A 12,956-nucleotide genomic window follows, 5' to 3' on the forward strand; every position below is an offset into this window, starting at 1 on the left:
ATATAAGTAAGCACAATGATAGTCTCTGACTAAAGCAGCCTGTAATTCTAAACGTCAACAGCCATAAAACAAGAACTGGCGATCATTTATCATCATGAAAAGACAATAATCAACGAAAGCTATTCAGTCAGGCCCTCCATCCCTGGAAAACCAGGCTGTAAAATAGTTTATTTCCCAATCCTTCCGACATGATTTGTGAAAGTCAATATTCATCTTGTCATACCGAGCTTCTAGCCAAGGGCCATTTCCAAGCTTATGTAGCCCTGTTCTGCTTGAATACCCACACACACTATTGTGATAAACCCTGTGATGTTGGAATGAGGAATCGATACAAATGGGCAAACACAATAAAACCATGACAGATAGAGTGACCACAATAGCCAACGGTTGTCTTTGTTCCAACAAACACAAACAGCTCGTATCATACCGCAACACTACATTGATCTTCCATTTAATGAGTCAATCACTTAAAAAAATGACAGGTTTTTGATGGGTGAAAAAATCAATCCCTCTTTTTATGTCGAGAGATTACTTTTGTATTATTCCTTTTCAAGTAGGATATTACTGGAAAACAGATTTATTATACCAATTTTATACCATTGTTAATTTACGTCACCACTTTGGAGAAGAAGGGCTTCATGCTACGGCGCTAATGAAGTGTTAAGGCGCAGCTGAATTGTTTTATATATCCTGAGTCACAGGTTTGTATCTGCTAAGTAGAAGCGACAAAACCCTTTCCACATCCATAAGAAATCTCCGCCATAAGCAGAGTCGATTGTACACTTGTGACTATATCATGAGTATATATTTGTTTCAGCAGTATTACAGCTGTACGATGTTGTTTGTAAACAAATCGAGTCTATAAACAAATCAATGTCATTAGATGGAATTTGCAAAAGAGCTGCAAGCTCATGGCTCGCAATATTTCAGTTGGGTTAAAGCTCATGGCTCGCAATACTTCAGTTGGGTTAAAGCTCATGGCTCGCAATATTTCAGTTGGGTTAAAGCTCATGGCTCGCAATATTTCAGTTGGGTTAAAGCTCATGGCTCGCAATATTTCAGTTGGGTTAAAGCTCATGGCTCGCAATATTTCAGTTGGGTTAAAGCTCATGGCTCGCAATATTTCAGTTGGGTTAAAGATATTTGAATGTCTCCTGCCCAGAGAGTGAGTGAGGATGGTTTAGCAACATTCCAGCAACATCACAGCAGGTGACACCAGAAATGGGTATCACACATGGGTACCCATGTGGAGAATCAAACCCAGGTCGTCGGCATGACGAGCGAACGCTTTAACCACTAGGCGACTTGCCACCCCTATCCACTTCAACGCTTTAGTAACCACTATTTTGAATTAGACAACACTGGAAGGAATATCATGGCCGGGGACACCAGAAATGGGCTTTGCACATTGTACCCATGTGGGGAATCGAATCACAAGGCTACGTCACTCACAAACACTCACTCAACTGCTTATAAACACTGCATCTATAAAGGCCTCAAAACCCTGTGAGGGTTTGAATGCGAGAGGTCACATGTCAAATTTGGGGCAGGGGGTTATAGTTTGTGGTCAATATTTTTCAGCTTTGCAAAAAAGCACACACAATAGCAGACCAGCTGTCAAGCTGAATCTAAAATGCAAATATATCTCCATGTAAACACTGATAATCAGTCTGCAGGGAAATATGGTGACAGTTAGTTACGCTTTTGTTTCACTTCTGCCGCCAAACTTTGACTGTTATGTAGTGTCCTCAGATCTATACTGATGTACATAAGAAAGTACACACCTGGTCCTAGATTTTCGAAGCTCTCTTAGCACTAAGATAGTCATAAGTTAATAATAATGTATGGCACTTCCGACTATCTTAGTGCTAAGAGAGCTTCGAAAATCTAAGCCCTGGTGTTTTGGGACTGTTCTCAATAAAACCATAAATATTTTGCTTGCAATGTTGTAATTGGGTACGATATCTGTGGTGTTTTGGAAACACTTGCTCAATTTTTGTCAGAAGGCAGAATCAAAACTGAATGTCAGTTTATGTGCCTATAACTTTTATGAGATTTTGGCATGACAATAATCAGTCATTTCTTTAATGGACATTATTTGATCATCTTTTACAATAAACACTCAACCCATCTTAAGTTTTTTTGATAGTGTTTTAGTTGCTTGATGGATAACAGTACACGCCATTTGGACCCTCTTTTAGACATGATGTATGAGCTTCCAAAAATTCAAGAAACTAAATTAATCAAAAAAGAATCAATCACAGATATCGTGATTGATTCCTTGGAAACTGAAACTCATCAACTGCCTATCAAATGAAATAATTACAACACAATAAAAATTAGCCTAATTCAAACAACAAGCATCACAGTGCTAACACTGACTAATAGCTTCTTTTAATGCGTTTGATCATGTTGCTGTTCATTTTCACACACAACTCTGGCTTTAAGGAAGTGAGGTTTCCTGCATGTATTAGAGCCACAAGACCACTACTCTCCCCACAACTGATCATTGTTGATTGACAGTGAAATAGACTTCAAATGGAAAAAGTATTTTTGTTTTAGGAACAATGACATCCAAACACAGGTTTTATGATACTGATTTACAAGAGGTAGTATATTTGCAGGAATTTGAATAATCAGAGCAGTTTTCATAGAACTGAACCGAAGCAACCCTGAATAGTTGGAGGAAGGTGAGATGAAATTGGGTTGAAAACAAAGTCTTGTTACCCGCCCTGTTCAGCAGTGGTTTTTATCCGCTTTTAGCAATATTCCAGCAATATCACAGCTGTGGACACCACAAATGGGCTTCACACATTGTACCCATGCCGGGAATCAAACCCGCATCTTTGGCATGATGAGCGGACACTTTAACCACAAGGCTAGCCCACCACCCATTTTGTATAATAACATAACAAGCATCAATGAGTGAGTGAAGTATGGTTTTACACCGCTTTAAGCAATATTCCAGCAATATCACAGCGGTGGACACCAGAAATGGGATTCACACATTGTACCCATGTGGGGAATCGAACCTTGGTCTTCAGCGTGACGAGCCAACGCTTTAACCACTAGGCTACCCCACCGCCCCAGTTAGTCCAGACTTAGTACACAGTGTCTGAGCTGGGCATCCATGTTAAACTGCAGCATGGTATCTAATGGGCTAGCACTATAAAAGCAGAAAGGTAGAAGCAGTCCCACACACATGCATGCATGCTGCCAAACTACTTTGCCTGACCTTGAATTACTGGTTTCTCATTATTTATGATAAGGACCCATGAAGGTCCGGGTTAGAATATTGATCTTCAGTAACCCATGCTTGTTGTAAGAGGTGACTATCGAATCGGGTGGTCAGGCTTGCTGACTTGGTTGACACATGTCATCGATTTCCAATTGCGCAGATCGATGCTCATGCTGTTGATCACTGGATTGTCTGGTCCAGACTTGATTATTTACAAACTGCTGCCATATAGCTGGAATATTACTGAGTGCGGCAATGTGTGAAGACCATTTCTGATGTCCCCGCCTTGATATTGCTGGAATATTCCTAAAAACTCTGGAAAGCTAAAGACTTTCACTCTCATAAGTTAGGAATGTTATTCTCTCAATCTTTTTCACTTTGACAGCTATAGACGAGTTCTTGTGATCATTGATCATCAAAAATATTCATCAAATGAAATCTAGTATATTAAGTGCAGCGTCTATACTAAACTGGGGCATGGTATCTCAGTGAGATGACACCTCAATTCGGCATAATTCTGGATTAGTAAATGCAGCCATAAACATTACACACAAGAGCAATTATCTCGACATAATGTTAAACCCATTTTATTGCACATCACAAGACTGAATTATCGCACCATTGGTGACAAGAAAGAAAGTGAGTGAGTTAGCTAGTTTTACGCCGCTTTTAGCAATATTCGAGCAATATTACGGCTGGGGGACACCAGAAATGGGCTTCACACATTGTACCCACGTGGAGAATCGAACCTGGGTATTCAGCGTGACGAGACAGACAAGAAAGAAAGAAAACCAAAATGAATTCATAAGTCAGAAACATAAGTGTCTCAGACTAAAGCACCAAAAGCTATAAAACAAGTACATTCTCTTCAACCCTTGAAAATTAAGCTGTTTGAAAGTTTATTTCCCATTGCATCCCATGATTTGTGCAAATCTAACGATAAAAGTGGAGGTCCACAAGGAGATGCTACTGGACCTGCTTTATTGCTAGTGGTCTCAGTCCGAATGGCTTTGTTAATTGCAAACACTAACCTATAATTTTCCATTTTGCGGATGAACAAATAGGTTAATTTGGTGTAATGAACCATGGTATATTTTGACTTGATATCAACTTTTCAGTTTTCGAGATACGAACAATCAGCAAACAATCTTCACACAAAGTAACTACGACCAACATTCAGAACTGATCAAAGAATCAAGCCCAAAATATTCATTCACATCCAATATCTGAAAAGTGACCTTCTCGCTGTCTGGCCAAGTCTATGAAAGGAAAACAGCCCTCTAAGTGGCCCCAAGCCAAATAGAATGAAAATATGTGAAAATTGTTTGAAGCCTTGGGCCATTACACAATAATTTGAGTTATTGCACCCAGTCAATACACTTCTGTGTGACTATCTAGGGAATGAATATCATCTCGATAAGATCCTCCAGTTCCGTTATTAACTCAGCAAAACACCAGAGCTATGTAGAAATCAATTTTGTTACCCTTTCAGGCTGCCTGAAGATGTTCAACAAATGGACATTTAAGAGAAGTTGTGGATCTGATACAACAAATGAAGGCGGAAGATTTAATCGAGACGAAAAAGTTCCACGTCTGCTTGCAGCATGTGTGTGTACATGCAGAAGTCGGTGTTTCAATATTAATCCCACAAACATGGTTAACGGAAAATTCATAGATGCTCTGAATAGGTTTTTTTTCGCATCCTCATTACGATCTCAATATTTCGAGCTAAGAATCAATGGCTGGATGCTATTTGAAAATGAAATTCCAGTTTAAAGCTATGCAGGTTCACGGTGTCGGTTAATGTACTGACTCGGAACGTGGTTAGAGCAATTACAGGAATTTCAGAATCAAATTCTAATTTGATTATTGAGTCGATTCGAAATAATTGTATTAGGTCATAGATTTGTGAACATGTTGGAGGAACGTTGCATCAATCAGAGAGTTGTTTTTGCTCAATGTGTGCAATTTGCTTGTTTGGTATCCCCAGATCCAATTCTTAATAAAGACAGAAAAAGCGTTTTTCACTTAGAAATGATGGTTTTAAAACTTTGAGTCAATATATCACATCAATAAGAGGCAGGCGACCTAGTTGTGTCATAAAAAAATGTTTTGGTTGTTTTGAGATGAGACATGTTAGCTAAGCTTTGTTTAATGCCACCCTCTTGTACAGTTGCCTGTAAATAATCACATGTAGACGAGTGAGTGAGTGAGTGAGTGAGTGAGTGAGTGAGTGAGTGAGTTTAGCTTTACGCCACTTTGAGCAATATTACAGCAATATCACGGCGGGGGACACCAGAAATGGGCTTCACACTTTGTACCCATGTGGGGAATCGAACCTGGGTCTTGGGGTGACAAGCGGACGCTTTAACCACTAGGCTACCCCACCGCCCCCTGTAACCATGAAACGATCTTGGCCCCATTGCACAAAGCTAACTTAGCACTGGGGCCATTCTAACTCCCAAACTTTAACATGGGCTAACAATTATGTAAGTTGAGATCACTTTGTGAAGCAGGCCCAGAAAGTTATTATGAAGAAACCTAAACACATGAGACCAAGATCCAATTTGTACAAAACCAAATTTCACTTAACCAATACCGTTATTGATGGAATTGGTTATTTGGCTTTGGCCCAGGCTCTTAAACACTCGGATTACAACGTGGTAGAGCTGTTGCTCAAAGCATGCACCCACAAGACCTGGGACTAGAATTATTGTTCCGCCCTAGCGACCTCATCTCAGTAAGTGCTTGGACAGTCTGCAATGGATTACCTCACACAACACAGACGCAATCCTTGATCAAAGACTTCTATACCACAACGGTGCTTGTAACTAATAGTTGGGATAAACTGATATTACATCAAATCTTGTAATGCCTTGAAAGTGGCCTCCAAATGACGGCATTACTGAATACCGATCAGAGACAGGCCCTTAACCTTTCTGACCATTGATTGTTCTGAGACTCAACAGAACAGTACAAACACCCCCGGTGGTCCATGCTGAAATTACATCACGAATGGACAGTGATTGGAGTATTGCTTCAGACAGACAAGAGTCATGGTATCTTCAACTTATAGTGTTCTTGGCCAATATCAGATAGGGATGAGTTGAATCCTTGGTTTGAAGAATCAGACTTCAGAATTAATTTTGAAGAACTGTCTTTGGAGTCCATTTTAGGAGTCAGTCGTAGGATACCAGCTTCTGGAATCATTCCTGTCTTGTCTATGAAGTTGGTTTCAGAATTCAATTTTAAGAATTGATTTCTTTAGAGTCAATACCCACCGTTTCTAATCAAAACCAGAACATCCACAATCATGACCCAAGTTAATATAGGTCCATACAGCTCCTCTGTATATAGGAAAATAATGGAATGCCACGAGAAATATTCTTAAATACCATAGATATGTCCCATGGAGTGAGTGAGTTGGTTTTAAAGCTACTTTGATTGGTTGGTTTGTTGTTTAACGTCACATCGGTAAGCCTGTCAGGGTTCCTACTGTAATGATGTGGGTGTTGGTCATTTGAAGTTTCTCAACCCGTTTAAAGACCTGGGTCCCGGATCCACATAGCTTTCGTAACCCTATGAACTGTCGTAACCCTATAGTTTAGGGGGCGGTGGGGTAGTCTAGTGGTTAAAGCGTTGGCTTGTCACGCCGAAATCCCGGGTTCGAATCCCCACATGGGTACAATGAGTGAAGCCCATTTCTGGTGTCCCCCGCCGTGATATTGCTGGAATATTGCTAAAAGCGGCGTAAAACCAAACTCAGTCAGCCTATAGTTTATCATAGGCTTACAAATGTTGTAAGGCTACAAACTTTTGCAGATCAGGCTGGTTTGTGTGTTGTTTAACGCTGCACTCAGCAATAATCCAGCTATACAGCAGTGGTCTGTGAATAATCAAGTCGGGACCAGACGATGCAGTGATCAACATCATGAGCATCAAAATATAAATCTTGGAATATATTTGGAGCAAACAGGGCGGATTCATCAGCACCCTACATGTAGACATGGGTTTTACCAAAGTGTAAATATCTGAGACTTGCTTCATGCCTGGCTTTCCTCCAAACTTAAACTGACATGCAGTGGTATAACAGGAATTCTGTTAAAAGTGGGGCGGTGGGGCGGCTGAGTGGTTAAAGAGTTCATCGTCACGGTGAAGACCGGGTCGATTCACCACATGGGTAAAGCCCATTTCTGGTGCCCCCACCGTGATAATGCTGGAATATTGCTGACAGCGATGTAAAACAAAACTGGCTCAGTAAAAATCCATGCTAAGAATTTTCTGGCTTAATCAAGGGACTGAAGGCAGCTGTCAAACCAGACGGACTATTGCCATGCAAACAAACAAAAACGGTTTTCAGAACCAGCTTACACTTATATCAAATTTCTGTTGTGAACCCAAGTTTAACCTCAAGCTATGGTATACACTTTACACACACTGTCCTGGTGGAGATATAAGTAGAGTTGGGGGAGAACTATGTTTACTACACAGAGTGAGATTCCGCAGACCAAACACAATAATTCAGTTACAACTTCGCGTTCTGTGACGGAACAATTACTCTCCGCCTGTAGGGAATTACAGAAAAGGAGTGGTAGATGAACTGGACTCTGTAGCACTGTAACGATGTACAACTGCTGCATTTCAATGCTTTTAAAAAAGTCAAGTTCTACAGGAAATATTCATGTCCATCTGACAATCATCTTGAAAATTGAATTAAATAAAATTGCCTTTGTAAATATATATGATTTGCAAGTAATCTTTATAAAAGATTTTTTTTCAAAGAAATTGAAAATAATGATGCTCTTGACATAAAACACATGACAATAAAAGCAATCTAGGACATGAAATACACGGAAAAACACAACCTGATCAACCATTCCATTTGAATATCAAAACAACCTGTTTAGAGGTAGTTTTTATCTTTCACCATTTCTGGAAATTTTTTTAGGAATTCATAACAATTTTCATAGGCGTTCTTCAAAGAGGACAGTTTCACTAACACTTCAGATATGAGGATTGGACTTGTAATCAGCTATTCCGGTTACAAAACCCCAGGAATCTGAACATTCTGGATTAATCAAATGGAATCAGATGGAATTGCTTTCTTGAGATTGAGTCATGCCTTTGTGGCGTTACAACCCAATAATAAGCAATATTGCTGACTGTGCTATTTGGAGTAGCAGGATAGTCTTGTGGCAATAGCCATGAGTTTGATCCCCTGATAGGTATGTGTGAAGCCCATTTTGGTGTTCCCCACTGTCATATATTCCTAGAACATTGCTAACAGCAGCATAAAACCCAACTCACTCACTAACTGTAATATAAAGCCTTTGTAAAGACATCACATTATTGTTGTTGATTCTGAGCCAGGAAGTCACTGCCTGTTCATTCTGGCTGAATATACTGAAGCATAGGTCATAATACCACATGGGTACAATATGTGAGGCCCATTTCTGGTGACCCCCACAGTGACCATGGGGTAGCCTAGTGGTTAAAGCGTTGGCTCGTCACGCCGAAGACCTGGGTTGAATCCCCACATGGTCACAATGTGTGAAGCCCATTTCTGGTGTCCCCCGCCGTGATGTTGCTGGAATATTGCTAAAAGTGGCACAAAACCAAACTCGGTCAGTCAGTCAGTCAGTTGTATACCTCCATGATATTTTAGATTATGGTCTTCAGTTAAAAATATTTTATAAAAAAGGAAATAAAGCACTGAAGTGTAGGAGTAATAGTCCTGCACAACAACAAAATATGGTTTCTGCATGAAAGAACACAAAACACTACTCTGATACATGAACAAACACATATTGCTTACATGGCTATTATTAATTCATCACATTTATCAGGTTGTATGGCATGTAAGAATGCACAAACCTGGAACAGATACTGCATGCCAAATGCTGGCCTGTGATTGGCTGATTGGGCTATGGTTTATGTCTTACCACTTAGTTAGATGGAATGACTTGATAAAGCGGAAGAGTAGTCTCCCTTGGGGACATCAGAGAGCTACATCTACTATTCACTAATGACATTACTCAGCCGTACCAGGGCAAATAATTTCATGGATTAACAGATACAAGGAAGCCATGGATAATGCTTTCAAGTAACACTGAGCAGGTCGTAGACAAGAGTCTGCACAGACGTTACAGGGACCTGTGGGGTGGAGAACTGTTGGCGCTCTATCAATCTAATAACAGACACTGAACCGGCCTGTGTTTGAAGATAGGCCTGAGCATCAGCAGGTCCTTGCCATAACCTTATGTTGAAAGCAAATGATGACTTTGTCCCCAGAACAAAATACCATGAGGGAAAACCCTTACAAAGTTAGTAACCCCTACAATTTCAGACTAATGTCCAGGGGTGTACTCCGGTACAGTGGCACATGTAAACTCACTTGCCCGGATAATTTTTCCACTATACCGACCGTTTTTGTTCTTGATTTTTTAAATAAACAACATAATTAACATTGGAAAGTCAACTGGACACCGGTACAGTGTGATATACAAATCTGCTTGCACGACAGAAAAACACTGGACTCGGACATTGGGCAATGGGTTATTTCCACCCCTGATAATGTATAGACAAGGGCCTATGCTGTAGTGTTAGTGTTATTAGTGTGTGTGTGTTGTTGTTGTTGTTGTTGTTGTTGTTGTTTGGTTGGTATTTTCATTGTTACAGGTATGTCAGTTCTTACTATAGTATCATGAACCTGTGTGTAGCGGCCAAAACATTTTCAAGTCCTGTGCTGGGATTTTAACCACAGAGCTTTCTGATCCAAAGTCTGATGCCTTGTCCACATGACCAAAGAGGTTAACCCCGTGAGCAAGCTGACAAGGTAAGGTTGTCATCTGTGGGATGACTCCATGCCCTGCTACATGTGTGTCAGTAAATGTACAGTATCATGTACCTCTGTAATACTAAATGCTACAGTCTGTAGCCGAGTCAAGTAAACTTCAATAATCACAGGTAATACTGCTTCATACAAAAACATTAACATCAATTATAAATGATGTTTAGATCAATATTAAGGCTGGTAGATTCGAAAGGTCGTGGCACAGACTACAGACCTATGTTCCTACATACCCCAACAAACACAGGTCTACAACAAGCCTCATCTTGACGCTGTAAGACTGTTGATCAAGGTCCTGGTACAGACTACAGACCTATGTTCCTACATATCCCCAACAAACACAGGTCTACAACAAGCCTCATCTTGACACTGTAAGACTGTTGATCAAGGTCATGGCACTGACTACAGACCTATGTTCCTACATACCCCCAACAAACACAGGTCTACAACAAGCCTCATCTTGACACTGTAAGACTGTTGATCAAGGTCGTGGCACAGACTACAGCCCTATGTTCCTACATACCCCAACAAACACAGGTCTACAACAAGCCTCATCTTGATCAAGATCGTGCTGTAAGACTGTTGATCAAGGTCGTGGCACAACAAGACTACAGACCTATGTTCCTACATACCCCAACAAACACAGGTCTACAACAAGCCTCATCTTGACACTGTAAGACTGTTGATCAAGGTCGTGGCACAGACTACAGCCCTATGTTCCTACATACCCCTAACAAACACAGGTCTACAACAAGCCTCATCTTGACGCTGTAAGACTGTTGATCAAGGTCGTGGCACAGACTACAGCCCTATGTTTCTACACACCCTAACAAACACAGGTCTACAACAAGCCTCATCTTGATCTTAAGCTGTAAGACTGTTGATCAAGGTACTCCTAACAAACACAGGCACAAGACTACAGCCCTATGTTCCTACATACTACCCCTCCCTAACAAACACAGGTCTACAACAAGCCTCATCTTGACTGTAAGACTGTTGATCAAGGTCGTGGCACAGACTACAGCCCTATGTTCCTACATACCCCAACAAACACAGGTCTACAACAAGCCTCATCTTGACACTGTAAGACCGTTGATCAAGGTCGTGGCACAGACTACAGCCCTATGTTCCTACATAACCCCAACAAACACAGGTCTACAACAAGCCTCATCTTGACGCTGTAAGACTGTTGATCAAGGTCATGGCACAGACTACAGCCCTATGTTCCTACATACCCCTAACAAACACAGGTCTACAACAAGCCTCATCTTGACGCTGTAAGACTGTTGATCAAGGTCGTGGCACAGACTACAGTTATATGTTTCTACACACCCCTTACAAACACAGGTCTACAACAAGCCTCATCTTGACGCTGTAAGACTGTTGATCAAGGTCGTGGCACTGACTACAGACCTATGTTCCTACATACCCCTAACAAACACAGGCCTACAACAAGCCTCATCTTGACGCTGTAAGACTGTTGATCAAGGTCGTGGCACTGACTACAGCCCTATGTTCCTACATACCCCAACAAACACAGGTCTACAACAAGCCTCATCTTGACACTGTAAGACTGTTGATCAAGGTCGTGGCACAGACTACAGCCCTATGTTCCTACATAACCACAGGTCTAAACAAACACAGGTCTACAACAAGCCTCATCTTGACAACAAGCCTCATCTTGACGCTGTAAGACTGTTGATCAAGGTCGTGGCACAGACTACAGCCCTATGTTCCTACATACCCCTAACAAACACAGGTCTACAACAAGCCTCATCTTGACGCTGTAAGACTGTTGATCAAGGTCGTGGCACAGACTACAGCCCTATGTTCCTACATACCCCAACAAACACAGGTCTACAACAAGCCTCATCTTGACGCTGTAAGACTGTTGATCAAGGTCGTGGCACAGACTACAGCCCTATGTTCCTACATACTCCTAACAAACACAGGTCTACAACAAGCCTCATCTTGACGCTGTAAGACTGTTGATCAAGGTCGTGGCACAGACTACAGCCCTATGTTCCTACATACCCCAACAAACACAGGTCTACAACAAGCCTCATCTTGACACTGTAAGACTGTTGATCAAGGTCGTGGCACAGACTACAGCCCTATGTTCCTACATACTCCTAACAAACACAGGTCTACAACAAGCCTCATCTTGACACTGTAAGACTGTTGATCAAGATCAAGGACTACAGGCACAGACAAACACAGCCCTATGTTCCTACATACCTACAGCCCTATGTTCCTACATACTCCTAACAAACACAGGTCTACAACAAGCCTCATCTTGACGCTGTAAGACTGTTGATCAAGGTCGTGGCACAGACTACAGCCCTATGTTCCTACATACCCCTAACAAACACAGGCCTACAACAAGCCTCATCTTGACGCTGTAAGACTGTTGATCAAGGTCGTGGCACAGACTACAGCCCTATGTTCCTACATACCCCTAACAAACACAGGCCTACAACAAGCCTCATCTTGACGCTGTAAGACTGTTGATCAAGTCGCTAACAGCCCACAGTTCCTACATACAACAGCCACATCCTGCAACAAGCTGTAAGACTGTTAATCAAGGTCCTGGCACAGACTACAGACCTATGTTCCTACATACCCCTAACAAACACAGGCCTACAACAAGCCTCATCTTGACGCTGTAGGACTGTTGATCAAGGGCCTGGGAAGACATCACAAATCTATGGCTCCAATCAATTATTTACAATATATCTAACACCATACATCAAAGAGAGCTTGATCAGTAATGAAGTTATGAGATGAAGGAGACATTGTACATCTAGCATCAAATTTTCAAACCTTACCGATTCCTCCACCGAGACTGAGAACTATCACACACATTAA

General features: G+C 41.3%; 1 protein-coding gene across 9 annotated transcripts in view; it reads right to left on the reverse strand.

Moving 5' to 3' along the window:
• Nucleotides 1-12,956, reverse strand: part of LOC124254125 (triadin-like) — a 310,850-nt gene that overhangs the window by 88,103 nt on the left and 209,791 nt on the right. The gene's annotated exons all lie outside the window — the stretch shown is intronic.

The sequence above is a fragment of the Haliotis rubra genome, unplaced genomic scaffold, assembly GCF_003918875.1.
Source record: "Haliotis rubra isolate DU_JTF1 unplaced genomic scaffold, ASM391887v1 Scf565, whole genome shotgun sequence".
Classification (NCBI taxonomy): Eukaryota; Metazoa; Mollusca; class Gastropoda; order Lepetellida; family Haliotidae; genus Haliotis; species Haliotis rubra.